A 15,556-nucleotide genomic window follows, 5' to 3' on the forward strand; every position below is an offset into this window, starting at 1 on the left:
CCCTTCAGAGCGCTAACACAAAACAAGCAGCATCCGTCCGACGAATGAAACTACTGCATCTCATCAGGATTGTCAAGTTGTAGTGTATTGTTTTGCATCATACCTTTGTACATTTATCGTCATGCGGGAGAATGGGTGGCATAGGCTTGTAGGGTGAGCATTGGTCAGAATCGCACTGCTGGACCCGGTAGAGATCCCTAGATTACGCAAACATGCAGGAATGACATATAAAACCTCTTCAGGCATGTTTTTTTAATGAGGGAATAACATATAACATGATAGAAAGCTCCAAAAAGTACATTTTGCACAGTACCCCGTCTTTAATAAATGCAATAAAAACAAGCCCCCATTAGCCCTACACCTGGCCTCTGTTATTAAGCCCCCTGTAAATATAAACATAACTCTGAGCTTGTTTGCTCCATAGGAAACCTGGAGGTGTCCCTTCATGGCTGCAGTTAACGCTCTGTAATTAACTTTCAACAAATTCCCTCCGCGGGCTCGTTTGCTTTGGCTGCAAACTTTGTGTTGTCACACCTTTTCATTGAGATCGACCCATTGAAAACAGCACGTCTTTTTAGTTTAAACAAAGTGCATAATTAAAGCCAGGATTAGCTCCGTAAGAAGATGATTTTAGAAAGTGTTTGGTGGAGTTGGTGACAGTACTATTGTAGCTCGTGTTTGTGTAGCTTGTGGATTCTCTGATGAGATGTTTCTTTTTGTCTGTCAAGTCTCATGTGTTTTGAGTTGTTGAAAAATGGATTGTTCATTATGTCTTGCAAAATCTGACATGTTTATTTTTTGACAATTTAATTTTAATTTGATAACCCGACAGGAAATCAATTCCCAAGGGACTTTTTTCTTGTTTCATTGCTGTCTGAAGTTGTTTATTTACCCAAGACAATAAGATGCTTTTTGAGGATTTTATGACATGCCATTTCAGGTGAGTAAATGAAGAGTCTTGATGTAGAATTCATTAGTTCTACATTATAATTTAGTGTGAGGGTAAATGCCTAATCTTACACAAATGCAATATAACTAGTCAAATTCTCTACTCTTAAATTGTGGCTAAAATATGTATCTTTGGTTCAGTATGTTGGTAAAAACACACAAAACGTTTAAACATTGTTGGCAGATTAAATATAGATCCAAATTGTCAAATTGTTTTGTCAGGAACAGAAAGTATTTGCACCTCTATCATCGCGTTTGAATTTGAAATGCATATTCACCCAGGTTGGACAAATGGTAAAATGAGCCATTTTCAGCTATTGTTACTGATGAGATTCATTATAGCGCATGACTAAACGTTTACAATGCTCCTTAAAAACTGTCATCTATCTCTTTGATTTGACCAGTGTTATGAAATCCATGTCTCAGGACCTACATGAACTGCTTTTAATGCCTTTAATGTTTTTAGTTTGTTTTTCCTGTACCTAGTCTGTTGTCATGGCAGCAGTGTGTAACATGGTAAATTGAGGTGTTTTATAGAAGATTAAGTTAATAAAGAAAATTGCTCTGGAAACCTGATTGGAGAAATGCCAAGATCCAGACAAGGCCTGACCTATTACGCAACATGGCACATTTACGTTCTCATTTTTACTCATTACCACCTTATGTTTAATGAGGGAATTCAATCAGCTTTGTGTAAATTCCATCCACAGTTTCATTACCGGGATTTATCATACGCAAATGTACGAGGGGAGAAGAAGTAGCATGGTGAATGCTAATTGTTAGATTAGCTGTGCGCTGTGCATCTTATTGCTGCTGTCTGCGCCATAGGAAAAGTAAATAGGCTTAGGTCGACTGCGCACAGATCTTCTCCCATCAGTAAATAAGACGGCATGGCCCCCAGGCATTGTCAAGGCTGTTTCCAACCACGATTCAGTATGATGTATGACACGGCCGCTACACTGACCTACAATATTATGCAACAAGCCCCTCTCTCTTTCTCTCTTTTACTTTTTCTCGTTCCTAAGTCTGGATGTTGCGTTCCTGAAGGCTATTAGCTACTTTCAGTACTTGTAAAATAACAGAGTTTGAGGATATTGTATATTGTATTGTTGAGGATAGCGTTTTTGTTGACTTTTGTTGGGCATGTAAGGTTTTGCTAACAGCTAACCTCAGATGCACTTTTTGGCCTTGTCTGAATTTTGGCAACACAAAATATTACTGCTTCCTTGTCTCAAATTCGACTCACTAACAGCATACATCTCTACCTAGCTTACTTCATGGTATTATGTAGGTGTATTGCAAACCTAACTGAATAACCAACTTTTTGTTTATTTTGTTGTTTATATTTGTGCATAAGTGATGTCACACTCATACCTGATATACCTAGAAATAATTACTACTTTGTGATGTGGAGCAGATAACAAATGTTACTTGCTAAAGATCAGTGTTTTCAGTGTTAAATTTCAGCCCCTTCAGGTATTATCAGGACTTACATATTGTCGTGTATTGGTGCTACATGGACATCATAGCCTGTTTTAAAGTCTTGTAGATGTTTGTTGATGTTGTGTGAGGAGGACGTTTCAGTACAGCCTGTTTCCTGACAGACGATCGATGTGAGTGGAGCTCATTTCCTTCCGCTCTGGTGTAGGAGGTGGATCAGAGATGGACCGTGTTCAAATGTGTCTGCGCTGGACCCATTTACAGAAGGACATGAGCCTTTTATGTCGTCCTTTTATTTTATTTGTTCAATTCAATACTTCTTTTTGATGACTAGATTTTAATTACATTTTTTATTTTTTATATCAAAGAGGCAATGTTGTTAGTAAAAGTGTTGATAAATACATGATGATGCCAAGGACAACATTTTCTCTGTATATTTTCAAGGTAGTTTCAAGAAATGTGTGTCAGGTTTCACACCACACAAAGGGTTACTTGTGCACTTGCCATATTTTAGGAATGAGATATAGATGGTGTAATTTTTAAGCAAAATGAAAAATTCCCTTATAGTCTTCATTATAGTTTGTCAGAAGAATGATTGCCAAACTTGTAAGATATATCTTTATTGATTTGCTCATGCCATGCTTTTTTTTTTTTTTTAATCAAACCACACCTTTATTAAATTCTAACAGCTGAATTAGACTCAGCTCATGCTTAATTTAAAAACACATTGATTTTTGCACCTGAAGATGAGATGGATTTTGTCTTAGTTCCAGACACACATTGCTGCAAAACGATGCTTCTCTGTCTATTTCTTTATACTACATGAAGATATGACATGTTAACCATTTAAATAAGTAAGCTCTTGTTTAAAATATACAAATTAGCATGACTAGAAAACAATTAGCTGTTGAAATCTTCCCAAATGCTAAGTGCGCATATTGTCCACCTGCCTTTCTCTTGGCTACGAGGCAACATTTTATTTCACCTAAACGTTTAATTAGTGAATTTGGAGAAAATCCACTGGACTCTCTGAACTTGGTCATTAGCCCTCCACTCAAACTCTTTCACTGAAGGCCTTTGTGCCAGATGTCACGCTCCGCGGCACTGAAATGTTAAATATCCCCTGGAAGAAGAACTCATATCGCCAGTTCATTAAGAAGTCTCTCACATCTGGGTGGGAGGGCCTCTTCTCTTTAGCCTTAAGCTGCGGTCTGATTGACATTATGGGATTTTAAATGAACCGCAGCATCATTATGCTCCAACGAGATGGAGCAGAGGCTTGTACTGAGGGCAAGAATTGGAAATTGCTTGTGATCTCGACAAAGTTTTTAATGAAATGACCTGACATTTTAAAAACCAGAAAAGCTGAGTCAGCTACATACAGTGGTCTTGAGAAAATTAAAAAATATATGCTATTATTGTTGTTGTTCCATTGTTTCATGAATGTAGAGTGTGAACCATTCCTAATTTACGGGTCTCATGTTTCAATTTATGGCTCATATGCTTTATTAGACCGGACAGTACAGTGTGAAATGGAGTGGGGAGAAGAGTGGGGAGAGACATTTGGCAAATTGTTTGAGCTAGGATCCAAAGTCATAACTCAACCCCTAAGCAGTCCTGGAGCACAGTGGAGCAGATGTCTTAATGGTAAACGTAGGTAGACATATAATATCATGTTGGGTATCTTTGTTTTACCCTTTTATACAAACCATCACAGAAGCAGTTTTCAAAATATTTTATGGGGGTTTTTTGGTTTTTTTTGCCTGCCTGTGGATTCTTGACATCAGCAGAAGTGTCTGCAGTGTGGTGTGGTAGTCTATGATCCCTGCGTAACTGACTGCTTGGACAGGTCACTGGCTGTGCTTCAGAAGAGCCCTGACAGGCTAAAGGCTGCTGCCCTGTCTCTCTCCTCCCCCTCTTGTTCTCACACCAAAGGGCCGTGTGGATGTCCAGTGTGTTCAACGGCGCAGTAAGCTCTCCCGGCTGTGCGTTTGTCTGTCTCTGTGCACTCCACCAGGCAAATGGTCAACACTGAAGAGGAAAGATAGAAGAAACAAGTGCTGTTTGTCCTGTACCAAAATGTAAGGGGAAAGGGGGGCGAGAGTGAAGTGACATGTGTGTTCATTGTCTTCTGCTCTGGGATACTCAATCAGAGCATGTAAGGCCAGGCTGCAAACAGAACCATATGTTTTATTATTTTCTAGTTTCTATAATGACACAATGTGTTAATGAGTTTGCCCATCGGAGAGGGTGACCAGTTCATCTCAATTTAAACTCAGCTTTCTTTTTCTTCAGCCCCTTTACCTTCTTCGATATACTTTTGTTGCTGTTTACTGTGTCTTGTATTTGAGAGAAGCCATAATACAATCAACATACACCGTATAAATATAATTGAAAGCTTTATAATGCTTTATACAGCCATGTTTTACATCTCTATATATTATTATGCCTCACAGATGCAACCCATTATGCTATTGCATAAGATTCCTATTAGAGTCTACTTTTAATCTTAACGACGTCTCTCTCCTCTGTCTGTGAGTGGCCGTCTGAATGGGACCGAGTTGCCGGTGCTGTTCTGAAGAGGGGTGTGTTTATCTGTGGAGATGGGTCTCGGGCAGCAGAGGTTATCAGGCTGCCCCGCGGTTGTGTAAAAAGGCGCGTGGATGAATGGGAAGTGCTGCCACAGTCGCTTCTGGAGCTGCGACGCTTTCTTTCCATTATGTTGTTTTTGAGCCTGTCTCCTGTGGCCTTTCCTCTGTGCGGGCACTCCCTATGGCTCATCCTTCTCTTGAGTGAAGGTGCAGTTACTTCTAACACTTTATTCTAGCAAAGATATCAAGGAAATGCCTTGGCATCTCCAATGATGATATAACAGAGCAGTGCTGTATTTTGTTTAGAAGTTTAATTAAAACTGAAATGACTTGATTGACCCAAATCTAATAATCGCATATCACATTGAAGAAAGTCTTCATTACTTTAGCACTATTCTCTAATGATGTTACCATTATGCCAGATGCCCTAAATCTTATTCTCCATTTATCTAAGCTTGGGCTAAATTACTGTAATTCTGCTTTAACAAATCTTTTATTGCCCCTTTGTTTATTTTCTTGTGCTTTTTTAACATAATCTTTTACTGATAATTGCTGTTCTTAATAACCTGTCTGTTTTAATTATTTTTCTTCGCTATGATTCACTTCTTAAGACTTAATGCTTTTCTACTTTTTAACCATGCTTGCAAATGTTTTTATAAGGAGCCATCTGTACATCATGGCAACAGACAACAGATGAAAACTAGCCTTTTGGCTAATTCTGGCATGTTAAACAGTTACTGTTGGTCAACATGCACTGTCCGCTATAGATAAATAAATAAATGACCTATGACCAATGTTGCCCAGTTACCATTCCTTATACTGTACATAGCAGCATCACTATTGAGAAATCAGCTGTTTTCATATTATTGTTTTGACTTGGTCTTTACACCTGACAACCTTCTTTGTGCCACCCTTTATCCAGGCTTGGAAAGGGCATAAATTCGCTTTGCACCCCTGAATCATTATGCTTTGTAATGCTTGATGAAATTGGAGCCTTGTCTATTGGTTTTGGAATCTGTAGTGGACAAACTGAAATTGCTGTGTCATTTTGAACAAACATGGACTGTCAAAATGATTTTGTACAAATGGTGATTCATGAGGATCTGGGGCCTGCTTGCCCAAGCTCCCAGAATCGTGGTTATCATTGTCTGAAGCACTCAACTGTAGTTCCCAAACCACTTTACCTTTTGGAGACTGGAGCACTAACATTCCCATTGTGCTAGTCATCTCCTTACAGGTTGGTATTACATTTTTTTCAAAAATAGAGCTCTATTGGCAATCATAAATAACTGCTAGCGTTCACTCTAAAGCATTAGTGGTGTGAATGTTTCTACTTTGACGTTAATCCACTGGTCTAAGTGTAAATCTACTGGGCTCTGGCTGCATCACACCCCTGCCAGAAGTGATTTCGGTTGTTGGTGCGATTCCAACACAGATGTCTATTTAACCACCGCTCAATGTCTCCCAGCTGGCCCTCTCTGAGCCTGTTTGGACCATGCCCTTGATTTCGACATTGGTCTTCGTTCACAAAAAAGAAGGATTGGGCCAATGCTGCTAATATAATTTAAAAAGGCTCTCTCTCTAGTTTATCTGTGCTGTACATCCTGAATTAGGCTCCCCAAAGAGTCTGAAAGAGTGCAGTGCTTTTGAACAGTTAAATCAATGATAGAGAGAAGGATTGAGCTTTTTAATCAGATCTTTATAATGTCATCCACTTGTGCTCAAGGACTTTGGGGGAGGACACAACGCACATAATTTAGAAATGAACTTAGTTTATACTAGTTTCACTGCAGAGAACTGACAAGGCTTTCGTCATCTGCAGGATTCTTTCTATTCTATTATCTCAGAGGAGAGTCTGGGCACTCCTTTTTCTTTCTATTGTTCCTGCATACATCAGATCTGATTAATTACATTCATTCTAGTTCTTGTCAAACTGCTTTACTGAATTTAAATGTAGTTGCTTTTTGGAACAATTGTAGTCATTTTTAGAAAGTTGTTTATGTAATTCTGTCTGTTGTGTCTAACTGAATTAAAGTTGTACTATGTAGCTTTTATGTTGGGGAGAGATGTCATTGCCTCCATTCTAATTCTATGGAGATCAGCATTTGACACTCCCAAAATGCATGTTATTCAAGGCAATTAGGCACGACAAGGTAGATACGTTTAATGTCATACTGTGGAACATTCCAGGCAAGCAATAACATCTCCATGGAGACAAGCTCGTGATGAACCAGACCTACCACTAGAAATGTTACATAGAGCAAGGCAAGGCAAGTTTATTTGTACAGCACAGTTCATACACAAAATAATTCAAAATGCTTTACACAATAAGAAGGACATTACAATTACAATACAAACTAATCAAAACATAAATAATCATCACAAAATTGCATTAAAAAACAAACATTCAAAGAGAAGAGTCCAGAATAAAAACCTTTCAGTCAGATGCACAGCTAAACAGAACCGTTCACATCTCTGAGGAGACTGTTCCAGGTTTTAGCTGCATAAAAATGAAACGCTGATTCTTCATGTTTAGTCCTGACTCTGGGCACCAGCAGGAGGCCTGTCCCTGAAGTCCTCCGAGTGTGAGGTTCATATTGCACTAACATAGTACACGTTTAATTGGTGTCCATTGGTTGTGCTCTCTGGAGAACTTTGTCAAAACAAGTTTGATTACGATAAGCTTTTGTAAATCTTTTTCCATTGAAGAGACTGAAGTGTGATTCTGATATTTTTGGTGCTTTCTCTCTCAGTCACTTGGCTACATTTGTTTTGGGACGTTGCCTCTTGTCACTGCCTGAGTTACAAACACATTTATCGTCCACCACTCGGAAGACTAATATTTTTGTTGTCGTACTGCTTCCAGATAAGTCATTTAGCCGGTGATGTAATTTGACATGGTGTCCTGGCCCTCCATGTGTCTGGATCAGATATTTGCTTTGGGTAATTGAAATGGATGGAGTAATTCTGCCGTTGCCCTCCCTTAGGTTCCTGTGCTTCTGGCGGTGTGTGGATGCATCTCTGTTGATGTAAATGCTTGGGACAGATATAGAAACCACTGCTGCTGCCACTGCCACTATGGCGATATAGTACAGGGCAATTTATGGTTTTGGCATTATAACACAATCTCCATTTTGCAATAAAATCCAATGTAATACTGTAATTATATTGGTCAGGAGTCTTCCGTACAATGAAAGCTTTGAAAATAAAGAGGTCTTTTTAGGTCGATTCAGGCAAGTCTTTTTTATTTCTGGTTCTGACTTCGTTCTGTACTACATTGCATTGACCTTGGTTTGGAATAATTTTGTGTTTATTTGATCCTGTACTAATAATCCCATTTTGTCTTACTATGAAATGTAAAAAAGATTGTTAGGAGTTCATTACCTGCTTTAAAACTGAAAATACACCACATAATTAGTATTTTGCAGTTCTTCTCTGACTCAGTGCTGCGTCAGTATTAATTAATCATCCACACACCCCTGAGCAGAACAACAAGTCTATGCACCAGGGCTCTGGGTCCCCTCAAGGCTTCAAACACTAAATGCCACGCCTCCCACCCACCACCCAAATGAACACACGCCCATAGACTCTGAGCCACCTCCTCCGGGGCATCAGGGAGTAAATAAATAAAGAGGCCATGCTGCAGGGACCAGACCCGGGTCACTCCAAAAGGCTGGAACAGTCACTCAGCCCCAGCGGACGTTCAAGTTCGGACACAAATAAATTACAGCAGACTTTTACGAATTGGACTTAAAAGTTTGGGATGCCCTGAGAACTTTTAAATAAAAAGCCGTTTCAGGCGAGTTCTTATGCAGGAGCTGTTAGTTTGGCAACTTTAAGGGAGCACAGCTGCAAAATGTAATTCATTTAGAATAACTGCAGTTTTAATAGCGTTAACAAATCATGCTCAATGACAAATCAAACTCATAATGATCTAATAGTTTATTAAGAATACCCTAACTCCTTACCCAACCCAACACAAAACATTCACAATCTGTACAATCCTCAAACTGAAGGTTGTCCGGACCGAGCCCAGCAACAAGATCTCCGGGCGCAGAACTGCATCACCCTCTGCTCCTGTTCAGGTGACCCAGCGGCATTGAAGATGGGTCAAATGCAGAAGACAAATTTCTCTATGCCAACAAATAAATTTATCTTAACCTGAACCTTACCTCCAAATTAAGTGGTCACTAATTCTGAATCATTTGAGAAATAAAATAAGGAAATTGGTCAAAATATTTGAAGTGTTGGTTAAAAGAAATCATAGAGGCACAATTTTAAACTTGCTTTGATACAAAAAAAAAAGACAAGCTTTAAACTAACTTCTGGCAAGGGAAAAAACTGAAGATATACTCAAAAACACCATTCTGTTTTCAGCACATGTAGCAAAGATGGAGTAAACATGTAAACTGCAAATCTCCAGCATCAGCTCTAATCCTTTTTGTAATTCTTACTCAGCATATTATAACAGCTTTGCCTGAAATCCCTCCCCCTTATCACAGTTAGATTTCTAGATCAGCGCTACTGCCTTTGAGTTCAACCTTGACAAAAGTGTTGACGCTTGAGTATCTGGCAGCAGGAGCCAAAAGGTTAATACACTTTGGGGACTGTGTGAGTTTGTGTGCGTCAAGATGTTTTTTCTTTTTTTTCTTTCTACAATAATGCGATTAGCCCAAAAGCTTCGCCATCACTTTTGTGTTCCTCCCATCCATGACCTCCCCGTGCCGTGCAAGTCTGGTTTGGAGGAGAGCGGGGGCTAAATGGGATCACCGGTCTGAGCTTACGATGTCGAGATCTGGATCAAAATGTAGGATTAGGGATTAGACCTGCAGTTTGCATTGAGTTAGCATTACAAAACAGGACCAAGAGCCATTCGGAGATAAGAAAGGCAGCCATTGGAGGGGAACTTTTATTGATTTATTCTTTTCACTCACTCTGAATTCAATAGAGAAATATAGAATCTTCTCCTCAAAGGCGGTTTTGCTTTCAGAATTTTGACTGAACCGAAAGTTAGTTTTGAAATGCTGAGTCAGAAAGCAGCACCATAATAATAGTATTTTCTCAGCAAGCAAGGCTGTTTCTCCACAACTAATCTGAATAATCGGTATAAATGTGACTATTGGGTAAAATTCCCTGTTTCCCAGAACTTACCTGCAGATAAGTTATACATTTATTTCTCCTTCACATGTTCTGAAAAGATTTTTGATTGTGTATTATCAAGATTTGATTATATGACCTTTTGAGGCTACCATATTTTAAAAGAATTAGGAGTTTCAAAGTGACAGGTGAAGTCTGCTGTTTATTGTGCATGTCCAAAAAGCCAAACATTATCTAACCTAACGTGCAAGATGCACTGTAAAGTCAAGGTTAACAATCTCTTTGACACCAGTTTGATTTGGTCATTATCCAATATAACTTGTGTAATGTATAATAAAATGTGCTGTGACAAACAAGCATTCACAATCCATTACTTTTTTTTAGGGTTTGAAGTCATCTCAAGTTAGTAAGTTGGTAATCTCAATGGGACTTTCCTGGTTAAATAAAGGTTAAATAAATAAAACATCTTATTGATATTTTGCTATCATGACATCTACATTCTTTCAGGGTCTCCTTTCTCACTGGCCTTATCTGTTTCCACACAATGAACTGTGAACAAGCAATATAATACAGACGTGCAGGAAGCTTCAGGCACTTGACTCTTGTATCACCAGAGCTGTCTCCATTGTCCACAGCAGCACTGTTACACATCTGATGTTGGTGGATAGCAGTGCAAACAGAGATACTCCAGAGCGATAGGAGATAGAAGCGCACTGTGACCCAGAGCCAGAGGGCACAGCGTAGCACGAGGTCAGGGTTTTGCAAGGTGAGGTAATCTACGTGGCATTTACGGCCGCTTCATTTCACCCCTGAAGCAAAATAAAAGTAATTGAAGAGGAACACAGCAAATGCAAAAGATCGGATGAGGATGCAGAGAGTACAATGTGGTTTTCCAGTGTAATAGAAATAGTATAACCATAGCAACCAAGCTCAACAGTGACCGTTCACCCCCTGGTTCTGTAAATTTCCCATTCATTTTTTCCCGTAAACTTTGCAAAAAAAGTTAGCTCTGGGCTAATCAGCTATTTGGGAACTAATGACCACAAGACCTATAATTTTATATAACGTCTGCTTCTGAAACTTTATAAACTTTATAAAGATTTCACAGAATATCTTTTGAACTGTCTTTTTGGACTTAAATCAACCACGTTATGGATATTAGTTACCACGTAGCTGATTAGCCTCCATGATGACTTTGAAGCTTTACTTTTGGAATTTTTCGAAAAAATTTACTTCCGAACTGGAGCGGACTTCAAAGTGTGCGGGACAGCTGAATCCCACTGTATAATTGTACTCAGTTTTTCATGGATTTGTGGCCGTCATTGGCAAATTCTTCTGCCAGATAACAACTACAGTGTCTCTTATATTTAATAAGTCTACTATAGGTGCACGGTATCGACAAAATGAATATCTCTATCTATTTCATATTAGCAGTGACAACAGTCAATAAATATAATGGCAGCATTTGAGAAATATGCCAAAATGTGCCTGTAAAATACCATCCTCTACTATGGAAGGCATCAAATAGTATATCCACAGTGCTTTGAAATGTAACAATGGCTACTCATCTTAAAATCATAACTTATCATAAATCAAAAATTTATGTAAAAACCGGATATTTTGTTCTTTCTGGATTGCAAATGCATTAATCCAATCATTTAAACAGCAACACAGAATACATAATTGCCAAGTAATAGAAGTGTTACAGAATGCTACATCTTATCAGCGAGCGCCACACATACAAAACAAACATCCACTTTTGACATTTTTCTCTTTCCAGTAAATTGTGCATGAAATCTATGAACTTTCGCAGCATACTTTCAATATGTCTTTTTGATGGAATGAAAGCACTGTCGGCCTCTCAATCATCCGAGCCGCCTTTGTCGCCTGATTGGATAAAGTGGAGGTTTTTTCCTTGTGAACGTGTCACTGTCACTAAAGCCCACTTTGTTAGTAGTTAGTCACAACTGATGGACACTAATGGAGTTCAACATCAAAATGCACCTCAACACACCAGTGAGTGAGAGGTTGGAAAAATGCCGTGTCAATTTCACATTTCTGAACACTCAATACTAGTGTTGGCACAATACTGAAATCTTAAAGTACATTTTGGTAGTACGGAAAAGGCTCAAAATTTGGCAACATTTTCAACACATTTATTTGATGTTACCGTGTGGTCTTGTACTACAGGTATTGGTCCATTCTAAAACTATTCATAAAGGTCTATATTCGTTTAGTATCATTTTATTGATCTAATTAGTTTCAAGAGTCGTTTCAGTATCGGAACTACAACTTCTGCTTATAAAAGTTCTAACCTTTGCACCTTTGCCTCAGACACAGGTAAAATAAAACAAAAAATTGACAGTTAATATTTTCAGAAACGTACCCTGATAATTTCAAGCTAAGAGATCGATTCATCTGACGCATATATCTGTTTGAACAAGGTGGATCCACGTCATTCATGTTGACATTACTGTTGCCTCAGAAAGTAATTCCAAAGTTTCCAAAGTTTCAAAGTAAAAGAATTTCCTGAAGCCATTGCCGAGTCACTGCATACACCAGAGACAGACAGACAAATGGACAACCCGAGGACCGGTCCTGCAGCTTGAGACGTCCACAGCTCAGAGGCAGAAATATAAAAACTACCTTCAGAAGACAGGAGCCATTATCCAGGTGGATGGAGGGGAAGAGCAGGACCAGGGAAACGGAAAGCCCACAAGTCGTTAGCTAACAGCGTCAGCGCCTCCATTACAGTGTCCCCATAGACCATCTATCACATTGTTCTGTACCTATAAGTCCACACGCTCCCTAACGACACATCCATCTTCACCTACAGCTATTGTTTTAGTTTTTAAACAAGTTTTGTCATGCTCTGAGCTTTCTTGCACTTGTTTCAAAACTACTTCTGTGTTCCCCCACCACAGCCAATCCCAAAACATGTATGAAAAGCAGAGCGAGAACTTGGAAAAACAATAGTCTCGTTTTATTTATTTATTCTCCTTTCACTGTTGTTGTTTTCAATTTCATTCCAATTTCATATAACTTTTGTCAGTCTTTCAGAAGCTATCTAATATCTCAAGATGGCTTTTTCCCTGCTGTTTCATATTTGCCATGGTTCACAACATGATTTTGTTCAAATGTGCCCAAACAACATTCACTACTAAAACAGTACGCAGTATAATGCATTAGTTATGGTTTAATTACACTGCTTAATGGTGGATAACTTCCTGTCTCCATTTCAAGTCTTGTTCCACCCATCTTTCACTTCTCCCATGTCAGTCTTGTCGGTCTAGTGGATGGTGCCCTCTTGTCGTCTGTGTAAATCCCTCACTCTCAGATGATCCTCTCACTTTCCTCCTCAGTCTTCATCAAACGATCACAGAACAGCCCTCCCAAGTCACTGCTGTTTCATGTTCAACACAAGTACCACACACACTGCCATCTGCTACTTCAGCAAACTCCACTCCGCTTCTTCTATGACCACCTTCGATATCCCTGCCTGCTCTTTTGGTCTGCAGTCTATACTTGCAGACTGCAGCTGAATTTCACTTTCAAATCTGTCCATCTGGTGTCCAATCTCGCAGTCTGGTGCTGACAGGGAGCAGGTTTTACAAAAGTCTTTACAATTTCTCTTTTTAGACCGGCGAATCGACGTGACTGAATAACTAATCTGACCTTATCATCCAACCAGACGCCACTCACCTAAGAAGCTACACACAGTTATTACTCTTTTTCTCTCCCTCTTTTTTAGGCTTTTTCCATATCCATTTCCTTTCATTTTTTTTCTGTTTCATTTTTTTCTAAATGTCTACTTTTCAATTCTGACTGCACAAGTGAAAAATTTGGCAGAAATTAACAAGGGATTTTGAGACAAACTGTTCTGAACATGATTTATTTTGTAATTTGTCACTTGTGCTGTACACTTTTCAAATTGCAATCCACATATGATACATTACTTATGAATACATGTATTACTAGACAGAAATAGGCTAACAGGGGCACTTGGGCTCATACAAACAGAAAAACAAACAAACAAAGTCCATATAAAACATTAAAACAGGTGCGGGTGTGAGGATAAAAGTTTGTTACTAGATTATTAAATTGCGATTGTGTCACCACCTTATCAAGTGTTTCTTTTCCTTGAACAGCTTTCAGCCCTCTTTTACGTCTCAGTTTTAGTGCGTCTAGTCTTTAGCCTTATGCAGTCATGTGATCTGTTATCGAATATTCTGGTATCAATGATTAACAAGCCGGTGAGGTATTCTGGCAGTTTTTGAAGTATGTAGATACATTTCATACAGTGCTGTTCTCTTCTAATAGGCAGTGATGGCCAACCTGTTTTTTCGTAGAGAATACAGTGACGGCCGAGTGAAAGAGCGGATCCAGCGGTTTCAAAGTAGAGGCTGAAAGGTGCCATCATTGCGCTTTTCCTTAAAAATAATTACTACAGAACAAAAATAAACACATAGAAATGAATAAAAAATCCTCAGAGTTTTGTTCAGATTTGAGCTGCAGACGTCGAGTTGAGATAAAAGCTAGAGGATTGTTATTATGGTGTGAATTCTTGGCGCTTATGTCTGGGGAAAGTGGTGGGAGGACTTAAACACGGCTAAAAGCTTTCCATTAGAGTCTGAATCACCAGCCACTAACACAGAGCCAGCACTGCCTTTCAAAACTCTACCCACTGTCAACAATGGAACACTAACACAATCGTTGCTTCATTTTGCATTAAAAACGTTTCCTGTGAATATTGGACTCATTTTCTATTTGTAGATTCCTGTTTATTACACTAATAGTGAGGAGATTATGTCTTGTGTATTATACAGTGCATTTTCTTCCACGCAGCTGCCCTTGCCGAGTTGATGTGATGTACAGATGGTCAGAGAGTGAACTGAATAGTAATGTACTCGAGGAAAAAAAGACAAAGGAGAAAGAAAGAATAAATCTTAGAAGGAGCTAAACAGATGGTGATTTTCACATTGTTTGAAAAGGTTTCCACACTAACTGCTTACAATAAATAATGATGCAAGACCGTTTTGGGTGGAGATATTTTTAGGTTAGTTTGTCACATTAGCATAACAAGTTAAAGTGGAATGATTGTTATCCGACGTTAATGTTGACATGATTTTTGGTTGATGGAGATGTGTGGGATCCTGATCAACTTCACAAAGGAAAAAAGGGGTTTGATGCCAAGAGATAATCATGATTTTCCAGAGCCTAGATCACAACTTCAATTCTTTCAGGATTCATGGACATACACTAGATTTATACTGTCTTTAAGAGGTAACTACAGCTATTTGCTTCTTCTGAGAGCTCACACTTCACACTGACTTAATCCACATGTCACTCAGAACGTCGCAGAGGTGGACCAATAAGAGAAGCAGGAAAAGTATGGATGAGCATAGAGCTATATTAAACAGAAAAGCACTGAATCACAATATAACGATACCACTAAAATATCTTGTCACCACAGGAATCTC

The 15,556-nt window shown here is 38.9% G+C and overlaps 1 protein-coding gene across 1 annotated transcript in view; it reads left to right on the forward strand.

Moving 5' to 3' along the window:
- Positions 1 to 15,556, forward strand: part of man1a1 (mannosidase, alpha, class 1A, member 1) — a 114,009-nt gene that overhangs the window by 36,757 nt on the left and 61,696 nt on the right. The gene's annotated exons all lie outside the window — the stretch shown is intronic.

The sequence above is a fragment of the Periophthalmus magnuspinnatus genome, chromosome 24 (genome assembly GCF_009829125.3).
Source record: "Periophthalmus magnuspinnatus isolate fPerMag1 chromosome 24, fPerMag1.2.pri, whole genome shotgun sequence".
NCBI lineage: Eukaryota > Metazoa > Chordata > Actinopteri > Gobiiformes > Gobiidae > Periophthalmus > Periophthalmus magnuspinnatus.